The 21,898-nt window shown below is 38.6% G+C and overlaps 1 pseudogene; it reads right to left on the reverse strand.

The window, feature by feature from the left end:
• Positions 1-17,781: 17,781 nt before the first annotated feature.
• Positions 17,782-18,036, reverse strand: LOC136142834 (small ribosomal subunit protein eS27-like pseudogene; annotated as a pseudogene).
• Between the last annotated feature and the right edge of the window lie 3,862 nt (positions 18,037-21,898).

Consider the following 21,898-nt stretch of genomic DNA (forward strand, 5'->3'; position numbering starts at 1 on the left):
CATCAAATTTTACTTTCCAAGGTAGAGGCATGGAATAAACCTATCTCAAGTTGCCAACAACTGGAAATACCAAAGCAGATCCAGCCTGAGCTGTGAACATTTAGAGTCTCCCACACACAGCCAAGTTGGCTCTTTGGATGACGCTAAAGAGTGAATAAACCCAGTGAATAAACATACATTCCCAGCCCCTCCTATATCAAAGGATAAATACTATTTATTTATTCAATAAATATTTCTTGAGCACCTATTGTGTTCACTGAGATAGAAACTGGTAGAAGACACTTCTCTCAGAGGGATTACATTTTTGTGGGTGAGACACCAAACAAACAAGTAAATGGATGATCAGATATTATGATAAATGGCAAAACAGAAAAACTGGGGAGCTATCATAGAGAATAATGGATTTGGGGGAAAGACACAGCCCTTTCTACCTTTTTTTTATGCTTAATATGGTTTGTGAATATTTTCTCCAAGCATTTGGCTTGCCTATTCATTTTCTTAATGGTACCTTTTGATAAACAGAAGTTCTTTATTCTCAGCAAGTCTAGTTGACCAAGGTATTTGCTTATATATTTATTTCTTGCTGTGTCCTGCCTACAAAAAACACTGGTGACCCCCTGACTGCAAAGATATTCACTTATGTTTCCTTCTAGAAGCTTTGTAATTTAAGCATAATATTTATATTTATGAGCCATCTTGAATTATGTTCTGTGCATAGTGTGAGGTAGGGGTTAACAGTATATTTTTAATATGGTTATTCAGTTATTCTAGTACCATTCCTTGAAAAGACTTCATTTTTGCAAGTGAACTACTTGGGCAGACTGTCAAAAATCAACTGAATTTAGAAATTTAGGTTTAATTCTAGAATCCCCACTCTGTTGCATCGATCTACTTTTCTATCTGTATGCTAGTACCACACTGTCTTAATTACTGAAAATTTATAGTAATATTTGAATTCATATATATAAGCTTATTAACTTTGTCCTTTGTTTTCAAGATTTGGCTATTTTATACCTCAACACAATAAAGGTCATATATGAAAAGCCCACAGCTAACATCATAATCTATTGGGAAAATGTGAAAGCCTTCCCTCTAAGATCCAGCACAAGGCAAGGGTGCCCACACTTGTCACTTCTATTCAAAATAGTACTGGAAGTCCTAGCCAGAGCAATTAGACAAGAAAAAGAAATAAAGGCATCCAAATAGGAAAAGAGAAGTAAAATTATCTCTGTTTGAAGAAAACCCTAAACACTCAACAAAAATTCTACTAGAACTAAAATGAATTCAGTAAAGTTGTAGGATACAAAATCAACATACAAAAAACAGTGGCATTTTTACACAGAAACAATGAACTATCTAAAAAGAAATTTAAGAAAAGAATCTCATTCACAATAGCAACAAAAAGAATAAAATACTTAGGTATAAACTTAAAGAGTTGAAAGACTTGTACACCAAAAATTATAAAACATCAATGAAGGAAATTAAAGGAGACACAGATAAATGGAAAGACAGCTTGTGTCCATACTACCCAAAGAGATCTATGAATTCAGTACAAACCCTATCAAAATTCCAATGGCAGGCTTCCCTGGTGGTGCAGTGGTTGAGAATCCACCTGCCAACACAGGGGACACGGGTTCATGCCCCGGTCCGGGAAGATCCCACATGCCGTGGAGTGGCTAGGCCCGCAAGCCATGGCCACCGAGCCTGTGCGTCCGGAGCCTGTGCTCCGCAACAGGAGAGGCCACAACAGTGAGAGGCCCGCGTACCGCAAAAAAAAAAAAAAAAAAAAAAAAAAAAAAATTCCAATGGCATTTTTCAGAGAAAAACAGTCCTAAAATTTATATGGAACTGCAAAAGACTCCAAATAGCCAAAGCAATCTTGAGCAAGAAGAACAAAGCTGGAGGCATCACAGTTCCTGATTTCAAAATATATTACAAAGTGACAGTAATCAAAATAGTATGATACTGGCACACTAAAGAGACACATAGACCAATGGAACAGAATAGAGAGCCCAGAAATAAATCCACACATTTACACTCAACTGATTTCAACAAGGGTGTCAAGAACACATAGTGGGAAGAGTCTCTTCAATACATGATTTTGGGAAAACTGGAAATTCACCTGCAGAATAAATTGGAACCATATCTCACACCATATACAAAAGTCAATTCATAAATAATTAAAGATTTAAACATAAGACCTGAAACTGTAAAACTACAAGAAGAAAACATAAGGAAAAAGCTTCCTCACATTGAACTAGGCAATGATTTTTTTTGGATATCACCTCAAAATACCAGGCAACAAAAGCGTAAATAGACAAGTGGGATTGCATCAAACTAAAAAGCTTTACCTCAGCAAAGGAAACATTCAACAGAGTGAAGAGACAGCCTACATAATGAGAGAAAATGTTCGAAAACCATTATCAAGCAAAAAAGGGGCGAATATCCAAAATATGTAAGTAACTCATAAAACTCAAGAGCAGAAAAATCAAATAACCTCATTAAAAAATGGGCAAGGGACCTGAACAGACAGTTTTCAAAAGAAGACACTGAAATGGCCAACACGTACATGAAAAGTTGCTCAACATCACTAATCCTCAGGGAAATGCAAATCAAAACCACAATGAGATATCACCTCACACTTGCTAGAGTGGCTATTATCAAAAAGACAAAAGACAACAAGTGTTGGTGAGGATGTGCAGAAAATGGAACACTTGTACACTGTTTGTGAGAATGTAAATTGGTACAGCTATTATGAAAATAGAATGGAGATTCCTCAAAAAATTAAAAATAAAAGTACCACATGATCCAGTAATCCCACTTCTGGGTATATATCCAAAGGAATTAAAATCTATATCTCTAAAACAACTACAGTTCAATAAAAGTAAGCAAAAATAAAATAAAATCTATATTTCAAAGAGATATCTGCACTTCTTGTTCATTATAGCATTATTCACAATAGCCAAGATATGGAAACGACCGAACTATCCACTGACAGATGAATGGAGAACGAAAATGTGGTATGCATATACCACAGAATATCATGTAGCCTAAAAAAAGAAGGAAAACCTGCCATTCAGAACAACATGGATGAACCTGGAGGATATTATGCTAAGTGAAACAAGCCAGATACATAAAGACAAATATTGCATGGTCTCACTTATATGTGGAAGCTAAAATAGTCAAATTGATGGAAGCAGAGAGTAAAATGATAGTTGCCAGGAGTGTGTCTGTGTGTGTGTGGGAGGAGTGGGGAGATGTTGGTCAACGAGTTCAAACTTTCAGTTATGCAAGAATAAATTATAGGGATCTAATGTACAGCAATATGAATATAGTCAACAATGTTGTATTGTACACTTGGAATTTGCTAAGAAGGAAGATCTTAAGTGTTCTTACCACTAAAGAGAGGAAAGAGAAAGAAAGAAAGGAAGGAAGAAAGGGAGGGAGAGAAGGAGGGAGGGAGGAAGGAAGAAGTAACTATGTGAGGTAATGTGTTAATTAACTTGATTTTGGCTATTATTTCAAAATGTATTATGTATATCAAAATATCGTCATACACCTTAAATATATATAATTTTTGTCAACTATACATCAGTAAAAATGGGGAAATCTGTAGAAACAGCTTGTCAATTTTTTCAAAAGAACCTTCCAGGATTTTATTTTATTATATGATCTAGCAATTAATTTGGGGAGAATGAACATCTTAATAATATTTAGTCTTTATCCAGCAATTTTTACACTCTTCAAAGTAGAGCTCACGTACATCTGTTATATTTTTCCTAAATTATGTTATAGTTTTGATGCTATTGTAAATAGAACTGTTTGCTTAAATTTTTTCCCAAATGTCTTGGGTCACTATAAATATATACTACTCTTTTTGGAAATTGAGTCATGTCAACTTGGTAGACTCACTTATTTGTTTGAAGAATGATTTTGCAGATTCCTTAGAATTTTCTACATAAACAATCATGTTGTATGCAAATACAGGTGCTTTTAAACTTTCCTTTCTAATATTTATGCCTTTATTTTACCTTATTGCACTTGCTAGGATTTCCAGAACAATGTTCAGTGGAAGCGGTGAGCCTGGGCATCTGTGCCTAATTCTAAATTTAGGGGAAAGTATTTGTATTTCATCAATAAATATCATGAGACCTGTAGCTTTTTCTGTTTCCAGTCTGCTGAGGTTTTGTTGTTGCTGTTTATCATGAACAGGTGTTGGATTTTGTCCAAATCTTCTTACTCTATTGACGTGATCATACTTTTCCCCCCTTTCCCTTTATTCTTTTGATATATTGCTGGTTTCGACTATATATTTTGTTAAGGATTTTTGCATCTATGTACACAAAGTATATTGATTTGCAGTTCTCTTCAAACCAATTACTTTGCAACATTTTGGCATCAAGGTTTTGCTGCTTCATAGAAAAATGTATGAAGTGTACCTCCTCCTCCATTTTATAAACAGGTTTGTGTATGACTAGTGGCGTTTCTTCTTTAAATATTCACCAGTGAAAATTCACCAGCATCATCGTCCAACTTGCTGCTCAAACTCAAAAGTTATTTGAGATACTTCACTGTCAGTGCAAAGTGATGCCTTCCAGCCCTTGAGGTCTGTGAAGAGGGAGCCAGAGGCCCAGAGTATGTGTTTTAAAAGCTGTTCCTTCTGTTTTAAACAGCTGCTTGTCAACGCCTTCCTAAGATATAGAGCAGGATGTAAAAATAAAAATAAGGGCATAAACAGATCGGTTTTATGATGAAAATGTTGCTGTGGAGTAGTGATTTAACAGAGATCTCTCATCAGTGTCAAAAAAACCCAAACATTTTCAAAATTACATTAGCCCAAGGTAACCTAAGTGTGACCCACTACCTTTGCTGTTTACACAGATTCCGTTGTTTGCGCAGTCTTGCCTCTGTTATGTGGCTGAGGCTTACATTTAGCTCAAAAGGTCTCAGAGAATTTATACATCAATTAATTGTACCACAGACTTGTTCCCTAGCTGTTCCTCATTTAGTCAGAATGGATCAGGCTTTTCAGGAGTTCTGACACACCCATACTTAGGCGCAGCTGATTTATTACAATCTGCCCATCAGTTCCTCTCTTCCCTGCTGGTGGGCTGTAGGAAATATTAGACACCAACTATTGCCAACATTCTTGATATTTACAAGCGAGCATTTAGGAGGATATAAACTCCTAAATTATATATGCCAGTTTTCATGAACAGATTTAAATTGTGATCAGTGATCAGAGTGATCAGGATTAAATGGCAAAATGCTAGCACAAAGAATTATTTCTTCCATACAGTTCGACATCAAAATACAGTGCCGTCAGGAATCTTTTTTTTTTTTTTTTTAACTACCATCAAGCTGATACCAGAACTCATCCCACTCCCTTGTGATAGCTTCCTCTGCAGTTGGCTCTGGCCCGGAGTCTAGGGGTTCAGGAATATCAGAGCAATGGCAATCATTTCTTGATGAAAGCTTCCTCCTCCAACAAAACTAGCAAATGTGTTTTCCCCCTGTGAGATTTTCCCCACAGATTCTCTGTAATAATTATGACAGCACTGAATATATAAATTCATATTTAAAAACACTGAAGTTTATATTTCATGTAAGATATTCTTATTTCTACGTATTTTTTAGTATAAATTAACACAAGCAATATAGGCACAGGGTTAAAAGAAAAATAAAGGACCTTGTTGCTGATCCACTTGGCTGTACAGCAAAGACTGGTACAACATTGTAAATCAACTGTACTTCAATTAAAAACAAATAAATAAAGTACCACAAAAGGGCCTATTTTGAAAAGTGGGTCTCCTCCCATGCTAGACTTTCCAGTGGCCACTATTTCAACAATTTCCTATGTCCCCTTCCAGTACTTTTCAATGTTGATATACAAATATGTATAGATGCATCCTTTTAAATCATAAGTGGGAACACACCACACAAGCTATCCTGGACCTTGTTTCTTTTCACTGAATAACACCCTGGCAAGAGCTCCATCATCACCTAAGTCCAATTTCCTCATCTCTTCTCTAGATTTCTGCTGTAGTACGTTTAATTGAAATTCTTATCGAGATAACTGAAGATTCCAGGCAGTTGTAAGAAATACAGAGAGATTGCTTGCTCACCTTGCTCAGTTTACCCAAACGGCAACATGTTACAAAACTATAAACCAGGCTACTGACAGTAATATAATCCACCAATCTTATTCCGATTTCCCCGGTTTTAATGGTTCCCATTTGTGTGTATGTGTGTGTACGTGTTGCATTTAGGGCTACACTTCTTTTTTCTTTCTGTGTAAGTTTGTGCATCCATCACAAAAGTCAAAATACTGAATAGTTCCAAGGACACAAAGGTCCCTCCTGTTGCCATTTTATAAACACACCCACTTCCCTCCTGCTGCCCGCTCTCCTGTCCCTAATTCCTGGTAACCATTAATCTAGCCTTCATTTCTAAAATTTTGTCCTTTCAAAAATGCTATAGAGGGACTTCCCTGGTGGCACAGTGGTTAAGAATCCGCCTGCCAATGCAGAGGACATGGGTTCGATCCCTGGTCTGGGAAGATCCCACATGCTGTGGAGCAACTAAGCCCGTGCGCCACAACTACTGAGCCTGCGTGCCACAACTACTGAAGCCCAGGCGCCTAGAGCCCGTGCTCCACAACAAGAGAAGCCACCACAATGAGAAGCCCATGCATCACAACAAAGAGTAGACCCCGCTCACCGCAACTAGAGAAAGCTCGCACACAGCAACAAAGACCCAATGCAGCCAAAAATGGATAAACAAATTTTTAAAAATGCTATAGAAATGGAATCATGCATTTTAACTTTTGGGGATTGGCTTTTTTTCCACTCAGTGTAATTTCCTAGGGGTTTATCCACGTTGTGTGTTTCAGTAGTTCATTCCTTTTAACTGTTGAGTAGTAGCCCATGGTATGGATATGCCACAGTATCTTTAACCATCACTTGTTGAAGGACATCTGAGCTGTTCCCAGTTTTTGCCTATTAAGAATAAAGATGCTATGAACATGTGTGTACAGGTTTTTGTGTGAACATAAATTTCCAGTTCTCTGGGATAAATGATCAAGGGTGCCCTTGGTGGGTTATATGATAATTGCATGTTTACTTTTTTTTTTTTGCGGTACACGGGCCTCTCACTGCTGTGGCCTCTCCTGTTGCGGAGCACAGGCTCCGGACGCGCAGGCTCAGCAGCCATGGCTCACGGGCCCAGCTGCTCCGCGCCATGTGGGATCCTCCCGGACGGGGGCACAAACCCATGTCCCCTGCATCGGCAGGTGGACTCTCAACCACTGTGCCACCAGGGAAGTCCTGCATGTTTACTTATGAAAGACTCTGCGAAACTAGTTTCCAAAGTGGTTGTACCATTTTGCATTCGCACACCAATGTAGGAGTGAGCCAGTTTCTCTGAATCCTCACCATCATTTGCTGTTATCGCTGTTTTTGATTTTAGCCATTCTGATAGATGTGTAGTGATGTTTCATTTTGGTTTTAATGTGTATTTCCCTGATGGCTAATGATATTGGACATCTTTTCATGTGCTTATTTGCTATCTGTATATCCACTTTGATGAAATGTCTCTCCATGACGTCTCTCGGTCATTTTATAATTGGAGTTTTTGTTTTTTTGTTTTACTGCTGAGTCTTGAGAGCTCTTTACATATTCCTGATACTAGTCCTTTGTCAGATATGTTGTTTGCAAATATTCTCTCCCAATCCATAGTTTATCCTCTTCACACAGAATTTCACAGAACAAAAGTTTTTAATTTTGATGAGGTTAAATTTTTATATTTTTCCTTTTATGGATCATGCTTTTGGTGTCAAGTCTAAGAACTCTTTGCCTAGCCCAAGTTCCTAAATATTGTCTCCTATGTTCTTTCTAAAGTTTTTATAGTTCTATGCTTTACATTTAGGTCTGTGATCCGTTTTGTGATGATTTTTGTATAAAGTATGACGTTTAGTTGAAAGTTTTTTGTTGTTGCTGTTTTTTGCCTGTGGATGTCCAATTGCTCCAGCACTGCTCATTGAGAAGGCTATCCCTCCACTGAATTACTCTTGTACATTTGTTAAAAGCAACTGAGCAGATTTGTGAGGGTCTATTTCTGAATTCTTGATTCTATCCCGTTGACCAATGTGTTTAGCCCTCCACCCAGCAATGTAACACTGTCTTGATTACTGTAGCTATAGAGTAAGCCTTATTACCAGGTAGAGCGATTCCTCCCACTTTATTCTTTGTCAATATTGTTTTATCTATCATAGGGCCTTTCCCTTTCCATATGCTTGAAAAAAATGTGCATTCTGTTGTTGTTGGACAGAATCTTCTGTATATGTCAATTTGATCCTGATTGGTTTATAGCATTGCTCAAATCTTTTATATCTTTGTTGATTTTCTGTGAGGAAGTTCTATCTGTTGCTGAGAGTGGAGGTTTTAGAGTTCCCAACTATAATTGTGGATTTGCCTATTTCTATTTTCAACTCCATCAGTTTTTGCTTCATATATTTTGAGACTCTGATTTTGGGTATACACACCTTTAGGATTGTAATATTTTCCTCAGTGATTGATCCTATTATATAATGTCCCTCTTTGTAGTGATTATTTATTTATTTATTTAACTTATTTATTTTTGGCCATGCCACGCAGCTTGCACGATCTTAGTTCCCTGACCAGGGATCGAACCTGTGCTCCCTGCGGTGGAAAAGTGTAGTCCTAACCACTGGACTGCCACAGAATTCTCTGTCGTGATTTTTTAAATTGGAAGACTATTTTATCAGATATTACTATAGCCACACCTGCTTTTTAAAGTTAATATTTGCAATTTACATCTTTTTCCATCCTTTTACTTTCAACTTATTTATGCCATTGAATTTACTTATGACATTCAAAAATAGTGTTGAGAAGGAATTTAAGCCACTAAACGCTTACATTAGAAATAAGCATAGGTCTCAAATCAAAAAAACCTAAGTTCCTACATCAAGAAACTAGAAAAGCATTAAAGTTTTGTAAGGAGTATATATTTGTATCATGTTTTTTTACTTGTGTAATCTTTGTCTTTTAACTATTGTATTCACACCCTTTATATTTCATGTAATTACGGATATATTAGCACTTGAATTTGTTGTTTTATTATTTGTTTTCTTTTTTTAATCCTTTTGGTTCCCATTCCTCTGTCCCTCTTTCCTTGCCTTCCTGTGGGCCAGTTAGACATTTTTTAAATCTCATCTTGACTCATTAAGTGTTCTTGAGTCTCTCTTTGTGTAGTTTTCACTACACAAGTGTAGTAGTTGCTTGGTGTATTACATTATAAATATGTGCCTTACAAAAGTTTACTGGTATCAACTTTTTACCATTTCAAATGTGGAAACCTCACTCTGGGTTAGGTCTCTCTACCCTCCCCACTTTTAAATATCATTATTTTGAGTATTAGATGGTGTTATTATATTGTATTTAATCACTAATAATGCTTTAAAAAACTCGTGAGGAAAACAGTTTACTATATGTACCCATATTTCTGCTCTTTCCATTGTTAATCCTTCTTCCTTCCTGATGCTTCAAATTTCATTCTTTTATCATTATCTTCCTGTTTGAAGAATTTCCTTTAGCCAATATTTAATGGCATGTCTGCTAGTGAAAAATTCTTTTAGTTTTCCCTTGCCTGAAAATGTTTTTGCTTTCTCTTCATTCCTGAATGATACCTGAAACAGAATTTGCGGTTGACAATTCTTTTCTCTCTGCATTTGAAAAATGTTGTGTCACTTCCGGCCTCTATGTTTTCAGATGAGAAATACATTTTTGAACTGGTGTGCCCGTCTAGGTAATATGTCGTTGCTCTCAGGCTGCTTTTGAGATTTTTTTCTTTGTCTTTATTTTTCAAAAGTTTAACTATGATGTGTCTTAGCATCTTTCTTTGATTTTCCTATTTACGGTTCACTCAGCTTCTTGGGCCTGTAGCCTTGTGTCTTTTGCCAAATTAGAACTTTGCAGCCATTGTTTCTTCAAATACTCTTTCAGCCTCCCTATCGCCTATCCTTTTGAGGCACCGATTATACAAACATTGGGATATTTTATTATCCCACAGGTCCCTCAGGCTCTGCTTCTTTTCAGTCTATTTTCTCTCTCTGTTGTTCGAAATGGGTGGCTGCTATGGTTCTGTCCTCAAGTTTATGTCCTCCGTCATTAAACCCATTCAGCAAGTTATTTATTTCAGTTATTGGAATTTTCAGTCCTATAATTTCCATTTGGTTCTTTTTTATGACTTCTACTTTTTGCTGAGATCTTCTATTTTTTCATTTGTTTCAAAAGAATGAGTAATTGATTGCAGAAGCATTTTTATGATAGCTGCTTTGAAATCCTCGTCAGATCATTCCAACATCTGATTCATCTCAGTGTTGGCATCAGTTGATCGCTTTTCCTCATTCACGTTGTGATTTTCTGGTTCTTGTTATGATGGGTGGTTTTCAAGTGTATCCTGGACATTTTGTTCATTAATTTAGGACTCTGAGAACTATATAATTCTTTTATTTCGGCAGGCATTCACCCTGTTTTAGTTTAGCGTAAGGTCTTGACCTAATTTTGTGGGCTGTGGTTCAAATGGCAGTTTGTTTTCAGAGACTCTGGTATTACGTTGGTCAGCTTCATTTATCTGGTGCCCCCGGGGGCTTCCTGTGTTTCCTGCTGCTGATAACTGAGGGTTTCATAAGGTCAGGCTACAAGGTGTTCCCAGTGGGGGAAGGGAAGGGTATGTTGAGATTACCTTGCTGACGCCCTAAACTGCTCTGGTGTCTCTGGGTAGGGGGTAAAGACATTTTTAACTATGATGATAAAGAGGTTTCCAAGATCTGGCCGTTTGCCGTTGACTGGGTGCCTCTCGCCTGCCCTGGTGTCTCCGGTGCATTAGGACAAACGTGCTCCCCAGACTGGGCCTCGGTCAGCCTTTATAAAAATGTTTATTTAAGTTTTAACACTTCTATGGCAGGATAATTTACATAATACAAAATTCATCTATTGTAAGCATTAAAAATGACTTTTTTGTAAAGTTATAGACTTCTTTTTTTTACATCTTTATTGGAGTACAGTTGCTTTACAATAGTGTGTTACTTTCTGCTTTATAACAAAGTGAATCAGTTATACATATACATATGTTCCCATATCTCTTCCCTCTTGTGTCTCCCTCCCTCCTACCCTCCCTATCCCACCCGTCTAGGTGGTCACAAAGCACCGAGCTGATCTCCCTGTGCTATGCGGCTGCTTCCCACTAGCTATCTATTTTACGTTTGGTAGTGTATATATGTCCATGCCACTCTCTCACTTTGTCACAGCTTACCCTTCACCCTCCCCATATCCTCAAGCCCATTCTCTAGTAGGTCTGTGTCTTTATTCCTGTCTTACCCCTAGGTTCTTCATGACATTTTTTTCCCTTAAATTCCATATATATGTGTTAGCATACGGTATTTGTCTTTCTCTTTCTGACATACTTCACTACATATGACAGAATCTATGTCCATCCACCTCATCACAAATAGCTCAATTTCGTTTCATTTTATGGCTGAGTAATATTCCATTGTATATATGTGCCACATCTTCTTTATCCATTCATCCAATGATGGGCACTTAGGTTGTTTCTGTCTCCTGGCTATTGTAAATAGAGCTGCAATGAACATTTTGGTACATGACACTTTTTGAATTATGGTTTTCTCAGGGTATATGCCCAGTAGTGGGATTGCTGGGTTATGACAGCAATGGTAGTTCTATTTGTAGTTTCTTAAGGAAGCTCCATACTGTTCTCCATAGTGGCTGTATCAATTCACATTCCCACCAGCAGTGCAAGAGTGTTCCCTTTTCTCCACACCCTCTCCAGCATTTATTGTTTCTAGATTTTTTGATAATGGCCATTCTGATTGGTGTGAGATGATATCTCATTGTAGTTTTGATTTGCATTTCTCTAATGATTAATAATGTTGAGCATTCTTTCATGTGTTTGTTGGCAATCTGTATATCTTCTTTGGAGAAATGTCTATTTAGGTCTTCTGCCCATTTTTGGAATGGGTTGCTTGGTTTTTTGTTATTGAGCTGCATGAGCTGCTTATAAATTTTGGAGATTAATCCTTTGTCAGTTGCTTCATTTGCAAATATTTTCTCCCATTCTGAGGGTTGTCTTTTGGTCTTGTTTGTGATTTCCTTTGCTGTGTAAAAGCTTTGCAGTTTCGTTACGTCCCATCTGTTTATTTTTCTTTTTACTTCCATTTCTCTAGGAGGTGGGTCAAAAAGGATCTTGCTGTGATTTATGTCATAGAGTGTTCTGCCTATGTTTTCCTCTAAGAGTTTGATAGTGTCTGGCCTTACATTTAGGTCTTTAATCCATTTTGAGCTTATTTTTGTGTATGGTGTTAGGGAGTGATCTAATCTCATACTTTTACATGTACCTGTCCAGTTTTCCCAGCACCATTTATTGAAGAGGCTGTCCTTTCCCCACTGTACATTCCTGCCTCCTTTATCAAAGATAAGGTGACTACATGCGCGTGGGTTTATCTCTGGGCTTTCTAACCTGTTCCATTGATCTATATTTCTGTTTTTGTGCCAGTACCATACTGTCTTGATTACTGTAGCTTTGTAGTATAGTCTGAAGTCAGGGAGCCTGATTCCTCCAGCTCTGCTTTTCATTCTCAAGATTGCTTTGGCTATTCGGGACCTTTTGTGTTTCCATAAAAATTGTGAAATTTTTTTGTTCTAGTTCTGTGAAAAATGCCAGTGGTAGTTTGATAGGGATTGCATTGAATCTGTAGATTGCTTTGGGTAGTAGAGTCATTTTCACAATGTTGATTCTTCCAATCCAAGAACATGGTATATCTCTCCATCTATTTGTATCATCTTTAATTTCTTTCATCAGTGTCTTATAATTTTCTGCATACAGGCCTTTTGTCTCCTTAGGTAGGTTTATTCCTAGATATTTTATTCTTTTTGTTGCAATGGTAAATGGGAGTGTTTTCTTGATTTCACTTTCAGATTTTTCATCATTAGTGTATAGAAATGCCAGAGATTTCTGTGCATTAATTTTGTGTCCTGCTACTTTACCAAATTCATTGATTAGCTCTAGTAGTTTTCTGGTAGCATCTTTAGGATTCTCTATGTATAGTACCATGTCATCTGCAAACAGTGACAGCTTTACTTCTTCTTTTCTGATTTGGATTCCTTTTATTTCCTTTTCTTCTCTGATTGCTGTGGCTAAAACTTCCAAAACTATGTTGAATAAGAGCGATGACAGTGGGCAACCTTACCTTGTTCCTGATCTTAGTGGAAATGCTTTCAGTTTTTCACCATTGAGGACGATGTTGGCTGTGGGTTTGTCATATATGGCCTTAAGTATGTTGAGGAAAGTTCCCTCTATGCCTACTTTCTGCAGGGTTTTTATCATAAATGGGTGTTGAATTTCATCGAAAGCTTTCCCTGCATCTATTGAGATGACCATATGGTTTTTCTCCTTCAAATTGTTAATATGGTGTATCACACTGATTGATTTGCGTATATTGAAGAATCCTTGCATTCCTGGAATAAACCCCACTTGATCATGGTGTATGATCCTTTTAATGTGTTGTTGGATTCTGTTTGCTAGTATTTTGTTGAGGATTTTTGCATCTATGTTCATCAGTGATATTGGCCTGTAGCTTTCTTACTTTGTGACATCCTTGTCTGGTTTTGGTATTAGGGTGATGGTGGCCTCATAGAATGGGTTTGGGAGTGTTCCTCCCTCTGCTAAATTTTGGAAGAGTTTGAGAAGGATAGGTGTTAACTCTTCTCTAAATGTTTGATAGAATTTGCCTGTGAAGCCATCTGGTCCTGGGCTTTTGTTTGTTGGAAGAATTTTAATCACAATTTCAATTTCAGTGCTTGTGATTGGTCTGTTCATATTTTCTATTTCTTCCTGATTCAGTCTTGGCAGGTTGTGCATTTCTAAGAATTTGTCCATTTCTTCCAGGATGTCCATTCTATTGGCATCGAGTTGCTTGTAGTAATCTCTCATGATCTTTTGTATTTCTGCAGTGTCAGTTCTTACCTCTCCTTTTTCATTTCTAATTCTATTGATTTGAGTCTTCTCCCTTTTTTTCTTGATGAGTCTGGCTAATGGTTTATCAATTTTGTTTATCTTTTCAAAGATCAGCTTTATTGATCTTTGCTATTGTTTCCTTCTTTTCTTTTTCATTTATTTCTGATCTGATCCTTACGATTTCTTTCCTTCTGCTAACTGTGGGGTTTTTTGTTCTTCTTTCTCTAATTGCTTTAGGTGCAAGTTTAGCTTGTTTATTCGAGATGTTTCCTGTTTCTTAAGGTAAGATTGTATTGCTATAAACGTCCCTCTTAGAACTGTTTTTGCTGCATCCTATAGGTTTTGAGTTGTCGTGTCGCCATTGTCATTTGTTTCTAGGTATTTTTTGATTTCCTCTTTGATTTCTCCAGTGATCACTTCGTTATTAAGTAGTGTATTGTTTAGCCTCCATGTGTTTGTATTTTTTACAGATCTTTTCCTGTAATTGATATGTAGTCTCATAGCGTTGCGGCTGGAAAAGATACTTGATATAATTTCAATTTTCTTAAATTTACCAAGGCTTGATTTGTGACCCAAGATATGGTCTATCCTGGAGAATATTCCTTGAGCACTTGAGAAAAATGTGTATTCTGCTGTTTTTGGGTGGAATTTCCTATAAATATCAATTAAGTCCATCTTGTTTAATGTATCATTTAAAGCTTGTGTTTCCTTATTTATTTTCATTTTGGATGATCTGTCCATTGGTGAAAGCGGGGTGTTAAAGTCCCCTACTATGAATGTGTTACTGTCAATTTCCCCTTTTATGGCTGTTAGTATTTGCCTTATGTATTGAGGTGCTCCTATGTTGGGTCTGTAAATATTTACAATTGTTATATCTTCTTCTTGGATCGATCCCTTGATCATTATGTAGTGTGCTTCTTTGTCTCTTCTAATACTCTTTATTTTAAAGTCTATTTTGTCTGATATGAGAATTGCTACTCCAGCTTTCTTTTGGTTTCCATTTGCATGGAGTATCTTTTTCCATCCCCTTAATTTCAGTCTGTATGTGTCTCTAGGTCTGAAGTGGGTCTCTTGTAGACAGCATATACATGGGTCTTGTTTTTGTATCCATTCAGCCAGTCTGTGTCTTTTGGTGGGAGCATTTAATCCATTTACATTTAAGGTAATTATCGATATGTATGTTCCTACTCCCATTTTCTTAATTGGTTTGGGTTCATTATTGTAGGTCTTTTCCTTCTCTTGTGTTTCTTGCCTAGAGAAGATCCTTTAGCATTTGTTGTAAAGCTGGTTTGGTGGTGCTGAACTCTCTCAGCTTTTGCTTGTCTGTAAAGGTTTTAATTTTTCCATCAAATTTGAATGAGATCCTTGCTGGGTAGAGTAATCTTGGTTGTAGGTTTCTCTCCTTCATCACTTTAAATATGTCCTGCCAGTCCCTTCTGGCTTGCAGAGTTTCTGCTGAAAGATCAGCTGTTAACCTTATGGGGATTCCCTTGTGTGTTATTTGTTGTTTTTCCCTTGCTGCTTTTAATATGTTTTCTTTGTATTTAATTTTGACAGTTTGATTAATATGTGTCTTGGCATGTTTCTCCTTGGATTTACCCTTTATGGGACTCTCTGTGCTTCCTGAACTTGGTTAACTATTTCCTTTCCCATATTAGGGAAGTTTTCAACTATACTCGCTTCAAATATTTTCTCAGTCCCTTTCTTTTTCTCTTCTTCTTCTGGAACCCCTATATTTTGAATGTTGGTGTGTTTAGTGTTGTCCCAGAGGTCTCTGAGACTGTCCTCAGTTCTTTTCATTCATTTTTCTTTATTCTGCTCTGCATTAGTTATTTCCACTATTTTATCTTCCAGGTCACTTATCCGTTCTTCTGCCTCAGTTATTCTGCTATTGATCCCATCTAGAATATTTTCAATTTCATTTATTGTGTTGTTCATTGTTGCTTGTTTCATCTTTAGTTCTTCTAGGTCCTTGTTAAATGTTTCTTGCATTTTCTCTATTCTATTTCCAAGATTTTGGATCATCTTTACTATCATTATTCTGAATTCTTTTTCAGGTAGACTGCTTATTTCCTCTTCATTTGTTGCCCTTCTTGCGCTGTCACGTTTCAATCCTTACGAAGCAGCCAGATCATATTCCTTCCCTACTTACAACACAGAACTGGTTTTCCACAGCGCTAAAAATAAAATCCAAACTCCTTAATGTGGCCTGCCGGGTCCTGTATGATCTGGCCTCTGCTAGCCCCTAAAATCTCCTACCACTCCCCCACTGCTGTCCCCAGTCTGCCCACAACGCCTGAGCCCCAGTTCCCTTCTTTCTGTCCCAGCAATATATGTGCTCTCCCCTTCTCGGTGCGCTTGTACTTGCCGTCCCCCACCCCCTGAAATACACAATGCCTGCCTTCTTCTCGTCACTTAGATCTCACCTCCTTGTAGAGGCCTTCCCACTCTACCCAAGCTGAAACACCCCCTCCAATCCCAGAGCTCCATTTCATTTTGTTCACTGCAGTTACTGCAAGCAGTAATGACAGCGTTGGTGCTAGTTTATTGCCCGAGCCGAACCTTCCGGTGACAAGCTCCGTGAGGGTAGGGTATTTGTATTCCCTGGCACTTAGAACTGTGGCTGACATGTAGTAGGTGATTGTTGGGCATTTTTAATATAAAAAATTTTTTAATATATATTGGATACCTTTCCATATTTTTATCATTTTTGTAACGGCTGCATATTTTCCCACTGTGAAATGTACTACCGTTTGCTCCCTTGAACATCGAATTACTGTAACAACTCAGCATCACATGAGTTATGCGAATGGACCTTGGAATCAGACAGACTTGGGTTCAAACCCTGGATTTACTACTTACTAACTATGCAATTTCATACCAGTTCTTAATTTTTCTGTGTGTAATCCAGTTTCTTATCTGAAATAATACTATCTGCCTCACAGAGTTGTAGTGAGGATTAAATGACAGGATGTAAGGGGCTCGGGATCGTGCCATGCTCCCAGGAAATGGAAGTGAAATTGCTCTATTTCGCTTTCGCCTGAAGTGGCAAAGGCCCTCCCTAGTGCTTTCCCCTCCCTGGCAATCCTTCGCAAGAAAGACATAACCCAGCCCAAAGAGACTAACTGAAGCTCTCCCTTCTTTTTCATGTGACCCTCCCTTTGTACAGACTCTGATGGAATCTGGAGCCCTGCACTCTGTCTGTGAGCAGCAGCACATGCCCAGTGAAGAGGATGGGGCTAAGGATGCACCCAAGCGCATTAGGTGAATAAACGGCAAAACGGAGACTGAAAAATACCTTCTGCTCCTCCTGCCAGAATTAGAGGACTGGGGAATTCCTGGGACCCCGGGAAATTGTGAAATAAAATGAGAGGAACTGGTTTGATTGAAATTTTCCTATGATAAAGTCAGCCACACTCCAGCCACCACTGTGACTTGTGCCCCTGGTGTTTGGAACCTTGTTCTTAAATCAGGAGAAAGGTGACGCAGCAGCGGACTAGCTTACTTATCAGGAAGAAAAGCGGCATGTTCTCTGGACTCTGAAAATTTATGTTCTTGCCTTTTGCCCATAATCAAAAAGTACTGACAAGCTGACACCAAAATAGGAGATCACTGTTGTAGACCTTACAGAATTAAACATCATTACCTTATCTTGACAGATTAACTAGAATTACACAACCAATAAGGCTTTCTGTGATACCACCCAAATTCAGGAAGTTGTGGGGATCATTAGTGTTGCTTTCTTCTACATGAACACCCTTCTGTGAGCCTGGCCTTTCCTCCCATCAGCTGGCACAACTCTGTTGAACAACCTACACAAAGCACCACCATGTGGGAATGGCTACAAACCCTGGCAATCCTGCAGCAACCTGGACATTTTCCATCCATAAAATAAGAATTTGGACTTTGAACGAGCCATTTCTTTTTATGTTTTTTCTCTTCCTCTTCCAATGATGAATGTAGTAAGTCTCTAGCTAAAGGCATGTTGAATCTTTTGCAAGCCCCGCCCACCCATCTCTCTCGCTGATATTCTAAATATATGTCTTGTGTCCAGATGGGAGGAGGGATGAGAGGGATAGGGACAAAGAAATATTTATTTGATTTACATCTTATCTTGCAGTAAACTGACGCTGCTGGAAAATGAAATTTGACACCTTAGATTTTTCTTAAGCAGAATCTTATAAAAACAGAAAAAATAAGTCTATTTTATATGTGGTAATACTTTTGACAGAAGGTTAACTCCAGATAACAAAAGCTGAATAAATTAGGCTTCCTGTCATGTAACCCAGATGTGGTAGGCTCTCCCCTTTTTGACATGAAAGGCATCCTTGCCAACCTAGCGCAGCACCAGGGGATTCGGTTTGATTGTCTCTTGCACCTGAGCGCTTGTTTGTGGTGTCTTCTCCTGCAGGTAACCAGTAGAGGCACCCCCTAATAATCCAACTGTCAGGGGGATACCTTTCCAGCACCATCTTCTTCTGAGCAATATCAACCAAACTATACCATTTGCAGACCCATGACATCCCTTCCCTCCAACCTCAGCACAGCGCACACCAGATTACAAGGCGAGAATACAAAATTCTTTACTGAAGAGGGAGAGAAAGAGAGAGTAAATGGAAGTCGTGGTCTTTTGTAACCTAATCACAGAGACTCCAGTCACTTTTGCCATATACTGTTCATGAGAAGTGAGTCACTGGGAATTCCCTGGCAGTCCAGTAGGATGCCGGGCTTTCACTGCTGAGGACACGGGTTCGATCCTTAGTCAGGGAACTAAGATCCTGCATGCCACGTGGTGCAGCCAAAAAAAGAAAAAAAAGAAAAAAAATAATGTGGGGATCCATGGAGCCATTTTAGAGACTGTCTGCTACATGTGATACTCAGTGAAGGCGCTACTGAAACCCAGGGAGAGAGGGATGATCTCTTCAATATATGGTGCTGGGTTAATTGCATATCCATATGGAAAATTAACCATGACCCTCGAATTGTATACAAAAATTAACTTGAGATAGGTGGTAGACCTAAATGTAAGAGGCGAAACAATAAAACTTCTAAAATAAAGTATCAGAAAATGCCTCCATGACCTTGGAGTAGGCAAAAATTTCTTAGAGCATAAAGAGTACTAACTACAGATGAAAAGATTGATAAAGTGGACTTCATTACAATTACGAACTTATTAATGAGTTTAATTAAAATATAAAAAAATAATATATTAGCTTAATTAGCACTAGCTACTAAAACAAACAATGCAACAACGGTTTATTTCTCACTCACATTACAGTCGGATGTGGATTAATTCTCTTCCAGGCAGTGACTCAAGGACTCAGAGTGCTTCCATCTGGTGGCTTCAAGGTCACACCAGTGTTATCCAGACAGCAAACAGGGGCAAGAGTTTGGAAAAGGCAAACTGGATACTCACCCATCTAGGTGCACAGGTGACACATGTCATTTCCACTCAAACTCCATAGACTAGAACTAGTCCATGGCCAATCCAGCTGCAAAGGGATGCTGAGAAGTGTAGGGTAGCTCGGGGCTGTCCATGAGTACTGACAGGCTCTGCCAAGAAGATGAAACGGAAAACAAACTACTGATCACTTTGGATACTGTTACTACTTTAAGTTGAAAGAATTTTGAAACGGACACAGAAAAATAAATGTGAAGGAAAAAAATGAACTACTACCTAAATGAAAACATTTAGACATTCAGGTCATCTCCTGCTCATCCGGATTTGTAAAGATCCTTTTTCTGCCATCCTGACCACTGAGACCACTCGAAGAATTTACATTGGACAGAGCAGAAAGGTACTGGCAAGAAAGAGATGAATAAATCTTGAAGATGAGAGGAAAGAACAAGACCAGAGTAGGCAGCACAGGCTAGGTTTGGGGAAGGTTTTGGAGAGGTTGAGAAAGAAAAATGAGAGAGTTTGGGGCACCTGTACTGGGGGTAAGCAGTTGAGAGAGAAAGACAGGGAGGAAGAAGTTTTAGAAAGAACTTCATGAAGGTGTGGCGTACACTGAGATTGGAATGGGGACCTTTGGATCCTTCTGAGACAACATCTATAATGCTAATTACATTGGTTTTTACATCTTTTTCTTGATGTTCAGAATCTTCTTTCTTTGACTGTGACTTTGTGCCCAGACTGGTCAATAGGTAGATGAACTTCATAAAGGTTATGTAAATTTCTTTAGAAAATTCTGACAAACACTTGCATGAAGTGCCTACTTTCAAGAGGTGATAGCAAAGTAGATGTTGTGTGGAATGACGGCATCTGCTTCCTTGTGGCTATAAGAGCATTACGAACCACGAACGGGGCTCTTACGCCCAGGAACTTAGACCCCCACTGGATGTCCTCCCACTGATACCAGCAACTGATGTTTCAAATGGTAATTTTAACGTCAAAATGAGAACAGCCAGGGCACTTCTACTGGGAGGTTAATGAACAATGAGAAAGGCGATAGAAGCAACTTGATGTGTAAGAAAGAGCAGTATCTTTGGAGTCAGGCAAGCCTGAATTTTCATCTGGGTTTATTAGTTCAGCTATATGACATTGGACCAAGTATTCAAGATTTCTGAGTGCCAATTTCCTCCTCGGTAAGATGGTAGGAAGGGCATTACCTCACAGTGTTAGGGCAGGGGTGTTAAAGATCATACGTATGAAGGACTCAGCACGAGGCTTGGTGAAGAGCAAGTGTTTAATATACATGAGAGCCCTTTGCCTTCCACCTCCACTTTCTGGATGCCAAAGTTCAGGGAACGAGATGAGTAAGGCTTTGCGTAAGAGATGGATGATAGGGAGAATGTTCCCGGGACAAGAACAGTACAAGGAAAGAACTGAAGGTGAGGAATGATCATGGCATTTGCTGAAAAGAGCAGAGACTTTGTGAGGGAAACTACAGAAGACAAGAGTTGCACAGGGCTTTCCAGACTGCCAGGCCCTTCACGGACTGGCCCCATGACCTCTCCATCTTCACCTTATACCATACCCTAGTCTCTGAATTTCACCGAGAGCAGCCCTCTCTCAGCTCCTTGAATATTCTGTGCTTTCTCTCACACCTCTCTCCCACGGGGCATCTGCCGATGCTGTTGCCTCTGTCTGGAATGCTTCCCCCATCTCTGCATCCTTTACTGTTCATTCCTATTCATCCTTTATATGTTAACTCAAATGTCAGGCAAGCCTTCCTTGAAAACCTCAACTAAGTCAGACCTGCTCTGAAAATAATCTGTAACTTTCCCTTCTATCACTAATCACGGTTTAGAATCATCTATTACTTTGGGTAATTCTTTATTTGATGTATATACCCCCCCTCAGTGGGCCATCATCGTATCCCTAACATCTAGGGCATAGAAAGCCCTCCATAAATGCCTTTTCAATGGATGAATGAATGAGTACATGTCTTCTGATGGGATTAAAAGTCAATCTTGTCATTCAAAGGTCTCTCCAATAGGCTCTCTGGCGAAGCAATGACAGATTGGTCTGGACTACCCATAAATGTCCCAAATCTCCAGCCCGGAGGCAGTGCCCCATTGCAATCTTCTTTGCAGGCTGAGAGTTGATGGATAGCTCTCTAGTAATCCCTATTGTATCACCTAGCTGTGTGTGCTATCTGTGAAACTGGTCTCAAAAACTGAAAGTTAATTTAGACTCACTCCCTAAATGCTATACCAAATGCTTTATATAAAGGAATCAAAACCTCTGCTTAAACGCTTGCTTTCTGAGCAAGGGCTCTCTCTGCTGACATAAGCCAATAAGAATGGCAATGTGGAGGTAAAGCCAGAAGCACCAACTTCAACTCTTTTGCTACTTTCCAACTTGTAAATGATTGGTTTGGAGTCTTATTCTGTGGATCCC

The sequence above is a fragment of the Phocoena phocoena genome, chromosome X, assembly GCF_963924675.1.
Source record: "Phocoena phocoena chromosome X, mPhoPho1.1, whole genome shotgun sequence".
NCBI lineage: Eukaryota > Metazoa > Chordata > Mammalia > Artiodactyla > Phocoenidae > Phocoena > Phocoena phocoena.